Here is a 21,207-nt window from a genome sequence, read left to right on the forward strand (position 1 = left end):
ATGAAGCTTAACATTTGGTTTGATTTGGGGGGGCCTGGAAGTGATCAACATGCTTCCTGTGACACCAACTGTCTGTCTGTTCCTAAAATATCTTTCTCTGAAATCTTCTTTTTGCCTCCAATATCCTGTCTTTCCAATTCATCTTTACATGAATGACCACCACATTGACTTTTCAAGGTTTAGTTTTTTGCATTTAGCAATGAGAAACCAACGGTGGTCTTTGAGAAGCTGAATAAAAGAATCCTAGGTCCTGATTTCTTAGACTAGTCTTCAACTCTTTAACAACAACCTACTTTTCAAGACTTTGGTCCACCATTTCCCTAAAAAATAAACTTATATAAATCAGCTATATTGACCTCATAAGAGGCTGTGGCTAACTCATAATCTGGAAAGCAGCCTCATGCACCACTTTTCTTTTCTGATCACAAAGCCTATAGAAATTCTCCTCCAACTCTCTTAACAGTTACTATTACGCTATTTCTTTAACTTGATCTCACATTGATTTTTGTTGCTGAATTCCGTAACAGAAATAAATGCAATCCACTGTTTCTGGTTTCCTGACTAAATTAGAAGTTTGTAGAAGGTAAAGCTGGTAATATAAACCTGTGAGATTGATTAATTCAAATAACCGTTTTCAACTGGATTCTGTTCTTTTAGTAGCAGACTGATAACACATCTTTACGAATCAATGTATTTTCAATCTTGTTCTCCTCAAAAAAATGTTTAATATACTAATTTTAGCTTTTCACTTTTATATAGCTTGTATGGATAGTTGTTATAGTTATGCTCATTACATTTTTTTTTTCGTCTTGTAGAATGTGCCAGGTGGATGATTTACTGGTTTTGTTTCATTGGTTATTGTAAGCTTGTTAACCAATTTGTAAGCTTTTTCACTTGATTTGTTTTTATACCTGTCCTTTTTTGATATTATTATTTGAGTCATTGTCTTCACACTTCCCTTTAAATCTTTAAACAGAATTGTCTCTGTTCTTTGACTTCAGGTCAGTTCAGTTGCTCAGTTATGTCTGACTCTTTGCAACCCCATGGGCTGCAGCACGCCAGGCCTCCCTGTCCATCACCAACTCCTGGAGTTTACTCAAACTCATGTCCATTGAGTTGGTGATGCCATCCAACTATCTCATCCTAGGTCATTCCCTTTGCCTCCTGCCTTCAATTTTTCCCAGTATTAGGGTCTTTTCAAATGAGTCAGCTCTTCGCATCAGGTGGCCAAAGTATTGGAGTTTCAGCTTCAACATCAGTTCCTCCAGTGAATATTCAGGCCTGATTTCCTTTAGAATGGACTGGTTGGATTTCCTTGAAGTTCAAGGGACTCTCAAGAGTCTTCTCCAACACCACAGTTTAAAAGCATCAATTCTTCGGCACTCAGCTTTCTTTATAGTCCCGCTCTCACATCCATACATGACTACTGGAAAAACCATAGCTTTGACTAGACAGACCTTTGCTGGCAAAGTAATGTCTCTGCCGTCATAACTTTTCTCCCAAGGAGTAAGCATCTTTTAAGTTCATTGCTGCAGTCACCATCTGCAGTGATTTTGGAGCCCCCCAAAATAAAGTCTGACACTGTTTCCACTGTTTCCCCATCTATTTGCCATGAAGTGATGGGACCAGATGCCATGATCTTCGTGTTCTGAATGTTGAGCTTTAAGCCAACTTTTTCACTCTCCTCTTTCACTTTCATCAAGAGGCTCTTTAGTTCTTCTTTGCTTTCTGCCATAAGGGTGGTGTCATCTGCATATCTGAGGTTATTGATATTTCTCCCAGCAATCTTGATTCCATCTTGTGCTTCATCCAGCCCAGTGTTTCTCATGATGTACTTTGCATATAAGTTAAGTAAGCAGGGTGACAATATACAGCCTTGAGGCACTCCTTTTCCTATTTGGAACCAGTCTGTTGTTCCATATCCAGTTCTAACTGTTGCTTCCTGTTAGGTAGGTAGAATAGGAAAAAGGAGTCCAGAATTGCGGTGGCTAAAAGACAAGGAAGGGAAAGCCTGGGAAAATAGAACAAGGGAAGGTCTCAGGACCGGGTGAGGACCTCAGGGAGAACAAACAGTACTCCTGGCTAGCCCAGTTTACATAGGGCAGGCCTGGGGGGAGGAGAAAAGACATAAAGAGAGGAGCAATAGGGGTGGGGTTCTCTCTTTTGGGCACTCATTCTCTCTCTCTTCTCTTCACGTCTTTTGCATCCACATGCCCTCATGCCTCGAGGATGTATTTTCCTTTATTTTCTAAATAAAACTGAGCTGTAATACAGAGCTGTAATACTGATCTGTCCTAGAGTTGTGACAATTAACGTCCATTGCTCCAAATTTTTGTTGTGACAAGACAGGACCGGGGAAATTATACACTCCCCTGACATTTCCTGACCTGATCTTTGAAAATACGGATAATTTCTAATTTTCAATCTTTGTCCAATAACTGGAGACTGTCTTTTCTGAGTATGAATTATGTTTTTAAAATTTCTTTCATTGTCTTGTAAAATTTTTATAGAATATTGGTCATTTTATATAATGGCATTTAGTAATTTGGATTTGGATATTTTCTTACTAAACGCTGTGGTTGTTTTGATTTGATTTGCTTGCTTGCTTGCTTAGGAACCTCTCTGGATTAAATCCCTGAAACTTTTTTTTTCCATCAGTGTGAATTGTTTATTGTTTTTATAGTTGCATTTTAAAATTTTAAACCTGGATCCCTAGAAGTTTCTTCCTGTGTCTGCACAACTTGGTATTCACTGAAAGATTGATCAGAAATTCTACTCAAGCATACCCAGCCAGTACATCTTCCACTCTCTTTTGATGGATCTCTGTGTGGCTCAAGGTACACATTAAAAGTTTAAGTCATTTTCAGGTCTGCTCTGACTGTTATTTTATGCGATGCTCTCTTCACATCTCCTCTGTATGTGTGCACAGGTTCCTTTGGACAGTGATGCATGGTGGCTTGCCCTTCCCCATTCCCACATCCTTGTCTCTGCACTGCATTAGCCCAGCCTTAGGTCAGCCTGTATAGAGACCTTATCAGCTCTTTAACTCTGGCACTCCCTGGAAAACTGTCTTGCTATCAGTCATTCGCTTGTCCTAAAAGGACCAAAACCTAAAACTACAAGATCTGCTGGCCCTCCATGTTTGCTTGGTACTGACTTCACACTTTAATTGATGAGGCTTTATTTCAAGGTAACCACCTGCAGTAGCAGCAGTTTGACTATTAATTTTTATGCTCTGTATCCTGGTTGAACTACTTGCCACAAGAGATGAGGTGTGTTTAGGAGCACTGCTAACACAAGTGTCATATACTCCCACTGTTCCTATCCAATGTTTAGCAGTTTTCATGAATTAAAAAGTCTTTGGTTTGTTGTATATATATTATTTATTTCTCTAGCATTTAAACAAGTTGTTTTTGACAGTTCTAGGCAGTTTTATACTCACTGTCTGAAGAAAGAATTTTTCAACCTCTTTACTTCACCATGAAAAAAGTGAATCAGTACTTTTGTCCCCCCTAAAGACCATTCTTATCAAATTCATCAATGGGTGGTCAGTCTAATAACAAATATGTTTTGTTTCCTCAGTTTGACATGTAATTCTACATAGATGACATACTTGCCACTGAGATATAAAAGCTGACCTCGTTAATTTTGCTTATTTGTGTAAGATTTAAGGTCATTACTAGGGTTATATGTTTGGTTTAATCTCAAGAAATATTCACCCAATTACTTTGAAATGTATCTTTACCTCTGATAAGCTCATTTATATGATTTATACAAAATTTTCTCATTAAAATTAAAATAAAGCAAATCTTGTATTTCCTTCTATGATAATTTTTAAAAAGAAGTTAAAATACATTAGAAAGCAAACAGTTGTCTCTGCATTAAGTGGTGCTAGAAAAACTGGATAACTACATGTAAAAAGTGAAATTATAACACTCCAAACTCCATACATAAACGTAAGCTCAAAATGGTTTAAACCCCTAAATGTAGAGCTACAGACTATAAAACTCTTCGAGGAAAATATAGGTAGAACACTTTGTGACATAAAGCACAGCAAGATCTTTTTTTATTTTTTTTTTTACTCACTTCCTAGAGTAATGAAAATAAAACAAAAATCAACAAATGGGATCTAATTAAACTTAGAAGTTTTTGAACAGCAATAAACACCATAAATGAGACTAAAAGACAACCCTCAGAATGGGGGAAAAGATTTGCAAACAAAGCAACTCAAAATGGATTATTTTCCAAAATAAACAGCTCATGCAGCTCAATATCAAAAAATCAAACAACCCAATCAAAAAATGGATGGACAACATAAATAGACATACAGATGTCAAAGAGGCAGACGAAAAAATGCTCAACATCACCTATTACTAGAGAAATGCAAATAAAAACTTACACAGTGAGGTATCACCTCAGTCAGAATGGCCATCATCAAAAAAATCTACAAACAATAGATGTTGCAGAGGGCGTGGCAAAAGAGAAATCCTCCTACTCTGTTGGTGGGGATGTAAATTGATACAACCATTAGAGAACAGTATGGAAGTTCCTTAAGAAAACTAAACATAGAACTGACATATGTCCCAGCAATGCCACTCCTGGGTACATACCCAGAGAAAACTGTCATTTGAAAAGCTACATGCAACCCAATGTTCATTGCAGCACTTTATATTAGCCAGAATATGGAAGCAACCTAAATGTTCATGAACAGAGGAATGGATAAAGAACATGTGGTAGATACAGACAATGGAATACTATCCCTGGGTTGGGAAGATCCCCTGGAGAAGGAAATGGCAATCCACTCCAGTATTCTTGCCTTGGAAATCCCATGGTTATTATTCAGCCATAAAAAGGAATGGAATTGTGCCATTTGCGAAAATGTGGGTGGACCTAGAGATTGTCATGCAGAGTGAAGTCAGGCAGAAAGTGATAAATAAATATTGTATATTATCCAATATATGTGGAATCTAGGAAACTGGTACCTATGAACCTATCTGCAAAGCAGAAATAGAGACACAGACATAGAAAACAAATCTATGGGAGCCAAGGGGGGAAAGGGTGGGTGGGATGAATTGGGAGATTGGGACTGATGTATACACAATATCATGTATGGAATAGATAACTTATAAGAACCTACTGCATACCACAGGAAACTCTACTCAGACCTCTGTGGTGACCTAAATGGGAAGGAAATTTAAAAAAAAAAAAGAGAGAGAGAGAGAGAGAAAGCCTGTATAATTACAGCTGACTCACTTTGCCATACAACAGAAACTAACACATCGTAAAGCAACTATACTACAAAAATTTTGTTTTATAAAAGAAAGCAAATAGTAGCTCAGGGTACTTTAGGGAGATTTTAATGTATTACATTGTCCTTTTTGAAGGTTCAATTTACAAAGAGTTCTTCTACTTTCCCTGGTGGCTCACACAGTAAAAGTGCCTGCTTACAATGTGGGAGACCCAGATTCAATCCTGGGGTCGGGAAGATCCCCTGGAGAAGGAAATGGCAATCCACTCTAGCACTCTTGCCTGGAAAATTCCAAGCATGGAGAAGCCTGGTAGGTTACAATCCATGGGGTCACAAAAAGTCAGACATGACAGAGTGATTCAACTTTCTAAGCTGAAGGAGTGCAAGATATTAGAATATTTGTATTTTTTTGTTTTAAAGTAAATTTATTCAAATCTTTACATCATTTTCTTGAAACAGAAAATTGCATGATACTTTGGAGGTGACAGCTAACACTGCAGGAATCAGGGTGTCATTAGGCTGAGATCTATTGAAATTGACATTATTGGAGTTTAAGTTAAACATAATTTCCATGATTTCCTATGGTCATTCAGAGCTCTAGTGACATACTTGAAATTGTGGGTATAAGCATATTTTTAAAGTGGTGAGAAAATAACTGCCTCTAGTATTTTGATGTTTCATATGAAAAAGAAACTATTCATTAAACAATTGTGTTTCCATTACTATTATCTGAAAACAAAATAAACATCAGTTTTAAAAGGGGGGAGTTTGTGAATTCTTACTTAACCTATTTTATAGAAAAAGATTCAGAAGAGAAATAGAAAATGAGGGCAAAATTAAGGTACATTAAATAATAGTTATTGGCTCAGAGTAAAAAGAAAATACTTCAAAATAAGTATGTAAAAGGTCTAAATATCCTTGAAAATCTTAATTTTAATTTTTTGGATCCATTATATTACATCAAATAGTACAGGAAGAATTCTGATTTATTTCATTAAAACAGTAAATATATTGAGTCAACAGTTACACTATGCGCAATTTGGCTAAAGAATAGGCAGAAAAAAAGACACATAAAAGTTGTATACAAATAAATGGAAAACCCTATTTTTAATTTGAAAATGTTTTGTGAGAAAGGCATTAATTCCACCAAAAATTTGTTCACAGTAAGTTATCTGTACCATATTCAAATTGCATGCATGTAAACTAATAGCTCACTACAAGGTTGATGTTGGCTTTATTTAATGTCAAACTGAATTTAGAGATGAAAAATTTTGTGTCACAGTGAATAGTTTTGTCTGAAATATTATCAGTGTAACCTTTTAAGTTCTATTACCTTTTTTTAAATTTAGAGAATATTTTATTAGTTTCTGTAATCAAACCCATGTAGATAAGACTTTACATATTTAATACAGTGCATTCATTTCAGTTCAGTTCAGTTGCTCAGTTGTGTCCGACTCTTTGTGACCCCATGAATCGCAACACGCCAGGCCTCCCTTTCCATCACCAACTCCCAGAGTTCAGTCAGACTCACGTCCATCCAGTCAGTGATGCCATCCAGCCATCTCATCCTCTGTCGTCCCCTTCTCCTCTTGCCCCCAATTACCCATGTACAAATGAAAAAAATATGTTTAACATTTCTAGACCAATATGTCTATTAATTTCTGTACAATGCCAACCTTTTATACATTAAGTTTTCACTTTCTGCCATGTATTTTTGTAAATATTTTCTCTATAACATGACTTTTATAAGAAATAGATTGCTGCCAGATATCCAGCAGATTAGAAGCATATATTTCACTACCTTAAATATCTCATTTTTAACCAAATCTGGTTTATCAATTTTTAAAAATACCTCTGCAGAAGTTTTCTCTCAACCTAAAACAGTGGCATTACACTCAGTTGCTTAACAGTAAATGACTCATAAGTTTACTGACACAGTAAAAAGTAGACTTAATGTTTTATAAGTGCAACTACTTATGATAAAGATTTTTTGCCCTGAATTTGGCTTCCAGAGCCCTTTGGACAACTGGAAGTATTTGATACTTAAACTTTCAACAAGGTGAAGGTGAAGTCACTCAGTCATGTCTGACTCTCTGCGACCCCATGGACTGTAGCCTACCAGGTTCCTCCGTCCATGGGATTCTCCAGGCAAGAGTACTGGAGTGGGGTGCCATTGCCTTCTCCAGGGGATCGTCCCAACCCAGGGATTGAACCCAGGTCTCCCACATTGTAGGCAGACGTTTTACCATCTGAGCCACCAGGGAAGTCCTTCAACAAGGTAGTGTTTAAAAATGAAAAGATGCTTGCTATGGCTAGCTTGCAATTAACAAACTACTGCTTCCATCAATCCCAAAGAATTAATTGAAAACTGAGCATCAATCACAATGTTCAGAACAACACTATTTACAATAGTCAAGACATGGAGATAACCTAAATGTCCATCAGGAGATGAATGGATATGTGGCACATATATATAATGGGATACTGCTCAGTCATAAAAAATGAAATAATGTCATCTGCAGCAACATGGATGGAGGTAGAGATTATCATACTCAGTGAAGTAAGTCAGACTTAATTTGATATGATACAATATCAAATATCACATGATATCATTTATATTGGGAAAATATTTTAAAAAATACAAATGAATATATTTTCAGAATGCAACTCATAGAAAATCCATAGAAACTGACTCACAGATCTTGAAAACAAACCTATGACTACCAAAGGAGAATGATTGGGGATTGGGATAAATTAGGAAATTGGAATTCACATAAACTCACTACTATATATAAAACAGATAATTGGCAAGGACCTACTGTTTAGCACAGGGAACTCTACTCAGCATTCTGCAGTAACTTATATGGGTAAAGAATCTGAAAAAAAGAATGATATATGTATGTGTATAACTGAATCATTTTCTGTACATCTGAAACTAAAACACTATAAATCAACTATACTCCAATAAAGTTTTTAAAATGTCATAATTTAATAAAGAAAATTGAGCATCAAGAGAAATTGAGGACAAGATTTACAAAGATTATTCTAAGGCCCCAGCTCTTAATTTGTCACTATCATTCATGCCTACTAATTTTCTCTGCTGCTTATTCTTATTACTAGTAACAGTTAGAGTTTGAAATAAACTTTAAGTATAATTTTATAACCTATTAACTTAAAGTTTTGGGGAAAAACCCATAGATGAAGCAAACTAATATAAAGCAATATTGCACTCTAGCAAAACTTTTTTAAAAGGCTTCATTTTTAGGGTTGTGCTTATAAGAATTTATTAGCAAATGTTATATGCCATATGGTAACTTTGATTTATAAACTGCAGGTGTTTCATTCCATTTTTCCAATTATTAAATGAAAATATTTTTATGCCAGGGATTTTTTTCCTTCCTCTCTCACAGTGCGTTTTTACTGAACAACTGCCCATTACCTCATTTAGCCACTTTTGTTCAAATGAGTTTTCACAGTCTCTATAGAGATTTTCCTTCAGTTCTGCTTAGAATCAGGGAAAGAGACCTAAATAGAGGATTCTCTTCAGAATATTGGTTCTGTAACATAACCATTTATGTGAATCTATACAAATACTCTTGAATGAAATATATAATCAAAATTCCTTTCAGCATATTTCTCAGTGGTCTCAAAATGACCACATGAGGAGCTGGTTGCCAAACCTCCCCTCTCCCCTCCCAGCACCTTCTTCCTTCTGGCTCTGGTAAAGGCTGCTTTGCTTCCTGAGGATGGTACTACTCTTTTTTCTGTTAGATTCAACTGGTACGTGCTTAGATGAGCTCAATGAAAGAGCCTGCAGAGGGTTTTTTTTTGTTTTATTTTTGTTTTTTCCAGCTTTTCTTTTGTTCCACACCAAAAGCCGTAAATTCTTTATCGAAATAACTATCATTTCAAGGGAGCGATTGGTCAGGAGCCAATTAGAGACAGTGAATAGAGGAGGTTTTTTTAACTGCAACCTTGAAGCTACCCATGGAATCCTGACTTGCCACAAGCTGGAAGGGGCCCAAAACAGAAGATGTTTTAGTCAGTACACAGCTTCACAGAATCCCAGGGTGGGAGTGGGGAGAATTACCACTATTTCTTTTAGACAAGATCTTGGCCAGACCTCTGTCAAGCTATATTAAGGAGGATTTTTTTTTTTAAGAGTTAGCAGTTGGATTCAAGAAATGCAACGGATAAGGAAAGAAAACTCATATCCCTTCTGTCTACAGAAACTTAGACTAAATAGACCTGATATTCTACACCTACCAAAACACCTGAGGCTGGGTGACATGGGGGCATTTTATTGGGAAAAGGATGTGGGGTCTTAATTGGATCGTTTGCATCTAAACAAGTACATATGATTTGTGGCTTTTTACCGTAACCTGGTGATGAAATAATGACAGGCAACAATTATTGAACATTTAATATGTATCAGCCATTATGCTAACAGTTTCATGTGTTATTAAAATATATAAAATCGCCATGTAGATGGATTTGGGCAATTTCACTTAGTTCTGTGTGATTTTACTTCAATTGATTTTCACAATAGCTATGAACAGATATCATCACACCAACCCTACAGATAAAGGAACTAGTCTTTTCCCGACTTTTGCTAAGAAGGTATTGTTTTATGCATCTGATAAAAATGAACCCATTTAATTATTTCAGTGCCTTAATGAGATAGATTATATCCCGCATTAAGATTTAATTACAGATGAGAAAGCTGAGGCACAGAGTAGAAAAGCATGTTGCTGAAGGTTGCACAGCTAGCAAGGGAGTAAAGAGGGAAACTGAACTGAGGCAATATGACCCCAGAGGTAAGACAGGAAAATACAGATCAGGTGACGTTTCCATTGTCACACCGTTAGGAAGGTACAGAGGCACAGTTCAACTGAGACCTTTTTGATTTTACAGATTATACACTTTAGAACTATTCTATCCTATGTTTGAGAACTGAATAAAGGAAAGCAATGCTTGGCAACCATTCTACAGTTACTATTAATAGAGATGAAGTATTTGCATTCTGTTTTATGAAAGAAACTAATATTTTTTGGACTGGATGAAGCACAAGCTGGAATCAAGATTGCTGGGAGAAATATCAAGAACTTCAGATATGCAGATGACACCACCCTTATGGCAGAAAGCAAAGAACTAAGGAGCCTCTTGGTGAAAGTAAAAGAGGAGACTGAAAGAGTTGGCTTAAAACTCGACATTCAGAAGCTAAGATCATGGCATCCAGTCCCATCACTTCATGGCAAATAGATGGGGAAACAGTGGAAACTGACAGACTTTGTATTTTGGGCTCCAAATCACTGCAGATAGTGATCGCAGCGATGAAATTAAAAGACGCTTACTCCTTGGACTCGGAGAAGGCAATGGCAGTGCACTCTAGTACTCTTGCCTGAAAAATCCCATGGATGGAAGAGCCTGGTAGGCTTTAGTCCACGGAGTCATGAAAGAAAGTTATGACCAACCTAGACAGCATATTAAAAAGCAGAGATATTACTTTGCCAACAAAGGTCCTTCTAGTCAAAGCTATGGTTTTTCCAGTAGTCATATATGGATGTGAGAGTTGGACTATAAAGAAAGCTGAGAGCAGAAGAATTGATGCTTTTGAACTGTGGTGTTGGAGAAGACTCTTGAGAGTCCCTTGAACTGCAAGGCGATCCAACCAGTCCATCCTAAAGGAAATAAGTCCTGAATATTCATTGGAAGGATGGATGCTGAAGCTGAAACTCCAATACTTTGGCCACCTGATGCGAAGAGCTGACTCATTTGAAAAGACCCTAATACTGGGAAAGATTGAAGGTGGGAAGCAAAGGGGACGACAGAAGATGAGATGGTTGGATGGCATCACTGACTCAATGGACATGATTTTCAGTAGGCTCCAGGCATTGGTGATGGACAGGGAGGCCTGACGTGCTGTAGTCAATGGGGTCACAAAGAATTGGACACAACTGATTGACTGAACTGAACTGAATATTTTTTGAATATTCATTATATCATAGACACCTGACTGACAATTGACTTACCAATTTCCATTCTCCTACAGGAAATTATTATTCCCATTTTAAAGACAGGGGAAAAATAGTTTCAGAGGAGTTAAAGAACTTGTTCAAATTGGCAAAGCAGGCATGCAAGCCCAAGTCTGTGTATTACATTTGATAATGTAGTGGAAGGAGCAGAAATTCAAGACTTGGTATTATACTGAATCTGAAATGGGGCTAATGGGGTTGCTTAGCACCACAGAGCATGCTGACGTGGTCTTCAGGCTCTGCATACACCTAGACAGCTAGGTACCCTGGTCTCTTGCAAGGTGAACCAAGGGGTAATCCAAAGCCCCCTTCGTCATGCCAAGCTGTGCAAGACACAGAGTTACAGCCTCCATCCACCTGCCAGTGTCTTTTCTTCTGCAGGAAGCTTACCCTGCAGAGCCAGGATCAAAACTTGGTCTCCACAGGCCTCCTCCCACAGATTGTTACCAAGAAAGCAAACAATCTAAAATAAAAAATTCTGCCCTGGAGGAGGCAGGAAAGATAAGAGGCCTGACTACACTTACTTATTGCAAACAAGACAGGTTGGGCTGCAACTGGTGCACGGGAAACTCGTTACGGCCACCTGAAGCCTTGGCAAATGCAGTGGGTAACCTGAGAGCCCAGCACAGAGCCTCCTGGCCTAGTAGTCAATCAGCCTGTCGGCAGGTCAAAGCAGACAGCTCACACCAGAATGAGGCAGCCGATTAGGCCGCAGTAGTGTGTATGGTCAGCTAAGTAGGAAAACAGGGCTGGATCGTGGTTAGCAGAGATGGCAGAAGCAGCTCAGCACAGAACGATCATCAGTTTCTCTGAAGCGGAGACCAGGTTTGACAAAGTACTCATGAGAGGGGTGGCTCTGTTATTAATAACTATAATAACAATGACAATGGTAATAATAATAATAGTATCAATACAATAAGTGCTTTACGGTTATTAGTCAGGACCCTGGCAATAAACAGAACTCTGATCAGACAGATTCACCAACAAGAAAAATGATAAAGGCAGATTTAAGAGACCCTCAAAGTATTGTTGATATGCTCAGAGTTTAGTAAGCCTGAAAGGTAAAGGAGAAAACACTGTGCTGCTAGGGATCAGTGATAGCTCAGGGGGGCTATGATTGTGCAGGAAGCAGCCACTGTCAGGACTGTGATGCTCAAAGTGGGAGGGAGTGAGGAGACTCTTCCCCAACTTGTATTTCCTCCCATGGACTGAACCAACCCAAAAGCCACAATGGAAAGAAAGTCCAGCTGATGCAATCTGTGCAGATCAGCTGTTCAGAGATGGGCATACAGTGTTTCTGAGTGAGAAAACACATTACTCGTCCACCACGATAAATGGTTCAGTCTTTAGAAGAGTGGTGTCAAATGCAAGTATCTTCAGAGGACACACAGGTATGCAAACAGGAAGAGAAAGCAGCATGGGTCAGTAAAGGGCTACTGAGTGTGTGTTTATCTAAGAGTGTATGGATACCATCCACATCACTGCCTTCCAGCCTCAGGGTAATATGGACCCAGCACTGCTAGAAGACCTAAGATCTACTTTTAGAAGTGAAGCAGAAAGTCCAGACTACTGTGTGAAATTTCCCTACTTTTAAATATCGGCAGTTCATTGGGGGAAAAATGTAGAGTTCTGGATGATCAAACAAAACACATCTGTGAGCAGTATTAATGCTACTTTTTTTGGAAATGAAGCAGTTGATGCTTTTAAACTGTGGTGTTGGAGAAGGCTCTTGAGAGTCCCTTGGACTGCAAGGAGATCCAACCAGTCCATTCTGAAGGAGATCAACTCTGGGATTTCTTTGGAAGGAATGATGCTAAAGCTGAAACTCCAGTACTTTGGCCACCTCATACGAAGAGTTGACTCATTGGAAAAGACTCCGATGCTGGGAGGGATTGGGGGCAGGAGGAGAAGGGGACGACAGAGGATGAGATGGCTGGATGGCATCACTGACTCGATGGACTTGAGTCTGAGTGAACTCCAGGAATTGGTGATGGACAGGGAGGTCTGGAGTGCTGCGATTCATGGGGTTGCAAAGAGTCAGACATGACTGAGCGACTGAACTGAACTGAACTGAGCCTGTGAATTCTACTGATATTTTCATCATTGAAAATTCACTGAAAAAAAGATTGTGTGATGACCAAATAAAGGACATCTGTGTAGGGATCCATTCCACAGGCCACCTATGTTGGATGACTTTTGTTCCCCACTCACATCTTTCAGGCTCATATTTACTCCAGACACTCATGAGGTAAAACTCCATTTTGAGGAACATGCATTTTTCAGCAGCACTGAAGAGATTTCACTTTTCTACCCCAGGACTTTTCTGACTACCCCACCCCCACCCCCACCCCCACTGAATTCTACAGTTGGAGGACTCACATATAGTACCCAGTAACTGGGCCTGAGTAATAAGAAATTCAAGTAGGTAAAAATGATCAGTAGAGTACCCAAGCTAGTTGATAATCACTCCTTGTCTCATGCTTGTCTCACGTTCAGATCACCCCAGAAGCTCAGCTGGTAAAGAATCTGCCTGTAATGCAGGAGACCCTGGTTTGATTCCTGGGTTGGGAAGACTCCCTGGAGAAGGGATAGGCCTCCCACTCCAGTGTTCTTGGGCTTACCTTGTGGCTCAGCCAGTAAAGAATCTGCCTGCAATGAAATGTGGGAGACCTAGGTTTAATCCCTGAGTTGGGAAGATCCCCTGGAGAAGTGAAAGGCTACACACTCCAGTATTCTGGATTGGAGAATTCCATGGACCAGAGGGTTGCAAAGAGTCAAATACGACTGAGCAACTTCCACTTCATATCACTTCCTTTTCTCATGCACTTGGCTGGACAATTTCAAGACTCATATACATGGCTCATCAGAGAGCTCAGCTGCAATAACCCACAGTGGTAGACAAAGGATGAGAAAGCATCCTTATGCTGGTTTCTCTTCTCCAGTGCTTTGTTTTCCTGAGTCTCTCACTCAGGTACCGCTAGTAGAATACCAAAACAAACCACCTGCACACAACCTCTTTCTTAGGCTTAGCTTTCAGGAGAGATTGTTGCTAAGACTCTATCTTTTTGCAAATTCTGCATGAAAAAAAAAATTTAAAAAGTTTTATCTGGCTTTGTCTAAAAGACATATTATGTCCATAGAATACATACTGAATATCTGTGACAGAGGTCCCACCCAACCCTAATTCTAAAATGTTTAAATAGGTGCCTTTAAGCTCAGATAGAGGGTAGAAAGACAAGCTGGGTGTTTGTGGCCAGTTACTGACCCAAGTTAAGAAATATATTCTGTTATGAATAAACATGAATGTTTGGTTATCTTTTGAGTTCTCATTCTTTAGGAAATCTTATCTCGAAATATTTATTTTTTTTAATGTTTAAATGCTGATTCCTACAGGAGTTTTTGCACTCTTCTAGGAAGGGAAATGTATAAAAATATATTAACATCCTTCACAGTAACAGTATTAGTGTGTAAAGCCTAACAAATGAGCATTCGATTAAAGAAAATAAGATAGTGTCAAGTGATTTATAGTCACAAGCTATATATTGATTTGTCAATCATTCACCCATCTATTCATATGCTCAGTGCACATGTATTATGTATTTTGTGTATGTCAGGCACTGCTCTACACTCTGGGTTAGCACAGTGAAGCCAAAGCATTACCCCTGCAGGCCAGGAAGACCATGCAATGCTTGTTAAAGAGTGTGGTCTTCACTCCATCTGGTTTTGAGGTAGGAGGGGGCAGAAACTCTCAGGTTTTCTGAGCTTTTTATGTGGGAGGGCATGGCAAAACCAAACAGCCAAGGTCAGCCCTTTTCAAAGACAGACAGGTGCTAGCAACTGGAAACAAAACACACACAAAGCATACTGAAGTTGGGAAGTGGGTTGGATGGTGGGGAATTGCTACAGCACCACAGTAAAGAGGGATCTGAGGGTTTCTGGGTGAAATGTTTTCATTATTCAGTAAACTCAGTACTTATCAATGTGTTATTTAATATTACCAATGCTTTTACCTTATTTAAAAATTATGGATGGTTTGAGTTGAGGTACAGCAGAAACCAATAGAATATTGTAAAGCAATTTTCTCCCCATTAAAAATAAATTTTAAAAAATTAACAAAAGATAATGTAAACTCTTCATTACACAGAATATGTCTATCTGGCACATTCACAGCAAGACTGGTTAGTAGCTGACCCAACTTGAAAAGTTTAGATGACCACAGAATCTGTAGCTTCAGAATCCAGGTCTCCCTAAAAGTTAACATTTGCTTAGCTCTGCTTCAGTGGTATTTTTCTGCCCCATCTCCTTGGCACTGGGTGTAAAGTTCTCTCCTGGGCTGCAACCACGGGGTCCCTGACACACAATGTGGACAAACCAGTTGCCCACCAAGCGATTTCCTTAGAGCACATTTGCACTAATGCCTAGCAGTGGCCCGATGAAAATACATTGAAGAATGTCATCTTCCTCTCTGTTTTAAACATGGTCATGCTCTCCTTACAGCTCAAATTCAGCTTTTTGCTACCATTTACAGATTGCTCTAAACTCACAAATTAGCCCCAGGGCTGCCATTTTTACATCTCAGGTTCAGGACAAGAAGGGCACCGACGTACAAACACGACGAGGTGTTCACTTTTCCCTTCATGTCAATGCCAGCCCTGCCATTGCAAAAACCTGAGAGTGAGTGTCTCCTAAAACTGTGCACCCCAAGTGCCTTCCATCTCTCACCCTAAACAGAGCCTGGCCCTAAGTAGATTCAGCACAAGAAAGGAGGCACTTTCTCTCCACAGGTCAGAAATGGTTATCTTTCTCCTCACTCCTTTTCACACCCAGTGATGAATTTTGTATCATTAAACCATTCAAATCCAAAATGCATACACTCCAAAGAGAGAACAACACAAGACATAATTACGGCACCACAGACATTGTAGAAATACGGCAGAGCTCACATTCGAGCATAGCACATACACATATGTAAAGGAGAAGAGAGTTTTTGTCTTCCTGTGTTGTCATATACAGAGTCTTTAGAAAATTACTCAGGTGTTTTTGTATCATTCCTTCATTCATTTATGTAATAAAAGTGTCTTGAACGCCAACTATATGCCGAACACGGTGTCCGGTGCTGGGGCACAAAGATGATGTAGATGCTGTATAGGTTTCATTTCAAGAAAGTAATTTAATCTCTCCTCCGGTCGCTGTGAAGATGACAGACCACTGTGACAGAAAGTTCATAAAAAAGTGGAAAAGGCTATTTCAGTAACATATCCCATATTCTAACTGTCCTTTCAGCATCACAGCTCTCAGTGACTTTTTCAAGTGGCAGATTGAAAATCAGACATGGCATGTGTAGTCTGAATGCAAAAGTGCTGATAACCACTTGCTGCATTTGAATAATAACTAGTAGTAGAAGCAATTAAATCAGTTCCAGGGAGAACTGGGAGACAGGATAATAAACTTGTCTTGAAATGAACAGATTGAAAAGAATTCACTTTACGTGCACACAGGTGTTTGCTGGCCTGGGTCTGATCACTAAACTTCACTTTAAGATGAATAATTTAAGTCTAAAATATCAAAGCAAAATAAGCTCAAATTGTCAAAATGGCCAAGACTGTGGTTAGGATCAGAAGCTCTGGAACCCAACTGCCCCGGAGCTGTTACTCAGCTTGGCCGCTTACCGTCTACTGCACCTTGAATGAGTTACTTAACCTTCTGTCAACCAGTTTCCTCATCTGTAAAATAGCTAAAATAATAATTTCTACTTCAAAGGGTTCTTATGAGCAATAAATGAGTTAACTGTAAAATTCTTAAATCAAGGCATGGAACACTGAAATACTCAATAGAATGTCTTGACATAATTATTACTGCCTGGAAAAGATGAGTGATATTTGTTTTTCTTGTAGAGTTATATTCATGCAAGTAGGTAAAACAAAGCTAAATATATCAACAGTAAATTTTTAAAGTATTTATTATGGTAAAATGTATATTAAACATTTTTTTTACCATCTAGTGTACAATTGAGTGGCATTAATTACATCCGTAATGTTGTCGACCATCACCGTTTTTTCCAAAATGCTTTCATCACCCCAAATAGAAACTATAACCACTAAGCAATAATTCCCTATTCCCATTTTCAATCCCCATTAACCTCAAATGCACTTTCCATTTCCATTAGTTTGCCTATCCTAGGTATTTCATGTAAGTGGGATCATATGAAATTTGTCCTTTTTTGTCTTGCTTCATTGAGCATAATTTCTTCAAGATTCATCCATACTGTAGTATGTTTTAGGACTGCCTTTCATTTTATGGTTGACTATTATGCGTTGTATGAATATGTTGCATTTTGTTCATCTGTTGATGGACACTGCATGATTTCTACTTTTGACTATTGTGAATAATGCTAGAAGGAACGCCAATGTACAAGTACCTATTTGAGATTCTGTTTTCCATTCTAGTAGGTATATATCAGTAGAATTTCTGGGATATGTGATAATTCTATATAACTTTCTTTAGGGACCACCATGTTGTTTTTCCCAATAGGTCTACCATTTTCCTTCTCACTAATAAGAGTTCCAATTTCTTCACAGTCTCACCAGAGTTTATTGTTTTCTGAAGAGGATGATGAGTGCCATGCCAGAAAGCTGAAAGCTGTATCTCATGGAACTTTTGATTTCTATTTAACTAAGGACAAATGATGCTGAGCATTTTTTCATTTGCTAATTGGCCATCTGAATATATCTATTTTTTGAAAAATGTCTATTCAGGTCATCTGCCCATTTGTTAATTGGATTATTTGTCTTTGTTTTTGAGTTGTATGAGTTTTTTATATAATCTGGATATTAAGCCCTAATTAGACATATGACTTGAAAATATGCAAAGATTTGCAAAAGATTTTTCTTATTCTGTAGGATGTCCTTTTGGATGATAAGGTCTTTTGATGCCACCCAAATTTTAATTTTGATAAAGTTCAGTTTATCCATTTTTCCTTTGCTGTCAAGGTCAAAGATTTAGCTGTTTGTTTTCTCCTAAACGCTTTATGATTTTAGCTTGAATGATATAAATAAATTGTTTTTAAAACGTCTATCATGTACTATTAAGTAGTACGCTTTTACCCAGATCTACCCATAGGACATTAACACACTCCACTCTAATGGTCTGTGGCAGAGGTACTTCATTTATGATCAGAGCATTCTCTAGGCCTTACACACATTTGTAGTAGTTTTCATCCTCTCTTTTAGTCATATATTTGCATCTGTTGGAGAGACTCAAATAAATGTAGCAGGGCAAATGTTTGTTACATAAACCTAGAACAGAAGTTTAGTGTTCCTGATCTCAAGTAATAGTGATAAGAAGATTTAACCCCTAAGACAAAAATTAAGCCAAAACTTTGATCTATTTAAGGAAAAGTTCTATAAACCCATGGTAGTTTTTACCAGATATTTCAACACAGGAATTTCAAAAGTTATGCAACACTTCAAATTAGAATTATCCTTTGCTGAATAGCTCTTCAATTATCCCTTCAATCTCCAAAGAATTCATCGTAGAGGTCAATCTAAATAACAACCCCTTTAATGTATTTGTTTAAGTCTTGGTGTTAGTTAAAATACTAATTAGTGATGATATTAGAATCTAAAGTATTTCATAAGATCAAGAACATTTGCATTAGAAAAAATATGGCAGAGGAACCAGAGATCAAACTGCCAACATCTGTTGGATCATCAAAAAAGCAAGAGGGTTCCAGAAAAACATCTACTTCTGTTTTACTGACTACACCAAAGCCTTTGACTGTGAGGGTCACAACAAATTGTGAAAAATTCTTAGAGATGGGAATACCAGACCACCTGACCTGCCTCTTGAGAAATCTGTATGCAGGTCAAAAAACATCAGATAGAACTGGACATGGAACAACAGACTGGTTCCAAATCAGGAAAGGAGCACATCAAGGCTGGTGACATATGGTCACCCTGTTTATTTAAATCATATGCAGAGTATATCATGCGAAATGCTGGGCTAGATGAAGCACAAGCTGGACTCAAGATTGCTGGGAGAAATATCAATAACCTCATATATGCAGATGATAGCACCTTTATGGCAGAAAACTAAGGGGAACTGAAGAACCTTTTGATGAAAGTGAAAGAGGAGAGTGAAAAAGCTGGCTTAAAACTCAATATTCAAAAAACAAAGATCATGTCATTTGGTCCCATCACTTCATGGCAAATAGATGGGGAAACAATGGAAACAGTGACAGACTTTATCTTCTTGGGCTTCAAATTCACTGCAGATGGTGACTGTAGCCATGAAATTAAAAGATGTGTGCTCCTTGGAAGAAAAACTATGACAAACCTAGACACCATATTAAAAAGCAGAGACATTCTTTGCTGACAAAGGTCCATCTAGTCAAAACTATAGTTTTTCCAGCAGTCATGTATGGATGTGAGAGTCAAACCACAAAGAAAGTTGAGCACCAAAAAATTGATGCTTTTGAACTATGGTTTGGAGAAGACTCTTGAGGGTCTCTTGGACTGCAAGCTGATCCAACCAGTCCATCCTAAAGGAAATCAGTCCTGAAGATTTATTGGAAGGACTGATGCTGAAGCTGAAGTTCCACTACTTTGGCCACCAGATGCAAAGAACTGGCTCCTTGGAAAAGACCCTGATGCTGAGAAAGATTGAAGGCAGGAGGAAAAGGGGATGACAGAGGATGAGATGGTTAGATGGCATCACTGACTCTATGGATATGCGTTTGAGTAAGCTCTGGAGGTTGGTGATGGACAGGGAAGTCTGGCATGCTGAAATCCATGGGGTAGCAAAGAAACAGACATGAGTGAGTGACCGAACTGAATTGAAAGTATTTCACAAGATAAAGAACATTTGCATTAGAAAAACTATTAACTTATCCAATTTAAAGTCAGGTGTAATAATTATATTGTAAATGCTACCAGTAAAGTTATCAAAATAAATAATGTGCTGACACTGAGATGGTAGAGCTTCTATGGTAATATGTCCTTAGTGACTACACTGAATGGCTTAAAATTACACAGGGATGTTTAATATGGATCAGCACATGTCTCATTATTTTATATTGCATACAGTTTTATAGGAAAAGGCCATTAGACCATGTATTTTTAAACTCAAACCCCACCATTCCTTTCACATAGTGGGCCTTCTAGAAACATTTGGTGGACAAAATATATAGTGGTATACATAGCCAGGGTGGCAATTAACAAATATTTGATCATTTAAGGAAAAATAAATTAAAATAATGTATAAAGAATATTATAATATTAATTATTTCAATTGTGGAATACAATGTATTTTTCCATTTCCTTGTATTATTTTCAAATTCATTCATCAGAGTTTTAGAATTTTCTGAGTATAGTTTTTAAATCTCTTTGCTTAATTTTATTCCTAGATATTTTATTATTTTGATGCAGTTTTAACTGGTACTGCTTTCTTGATTTTCCTTGGCAGTTATTATCAAAAAACAATAAATTGCTGTATACTGATCACTGTATTATTAATATGTTGAATCCTGAAACTTTACTGAATTCGTTACTCTTTCACAGAATTAGAACACATGATTCTATTATTTGCATGGAACTATAAATCTTCAAATTGCCAAAGCAATCTTGAAAAAAAGAACAAGGCTAGAGATATCACATTCCCTGACTTCAGACCATATGAAAAAGCTTCAGTCAACAAAAGAGCGTGGTATTTTAGTCTTTTAGTTGCAGTGGTAAATGGGATTTATTCCTTAATGAATAAAGAATAACTGGAGAACTATGTGTAAAAGAATGAAATTAGAACACCATACACACAGATAAACTTAAAATGGATTAAAGACCATTCTTAGAAGAAAACAGGCAGGACATTGTATGACATAAATCATAGCAAGATCCTTTATGATCCTCCTCCTAGAATAATGGAAATAAA

Source organism: Budorcas taxicolor, chromosome 7, assembly GCF_023091745.1.
Source record: "Budorcas taxicolor isolate Tak-1 chromosome 7, Takin1.1, whole genome shotgun sequence".
Taxonomy (NCBI): domain Eukaryota; kingdom Metazoa; phylum Chordata; class Mammalia; order Artiodactyla; family Bovidae; genus Budorcas; species Budorcas taxicolor.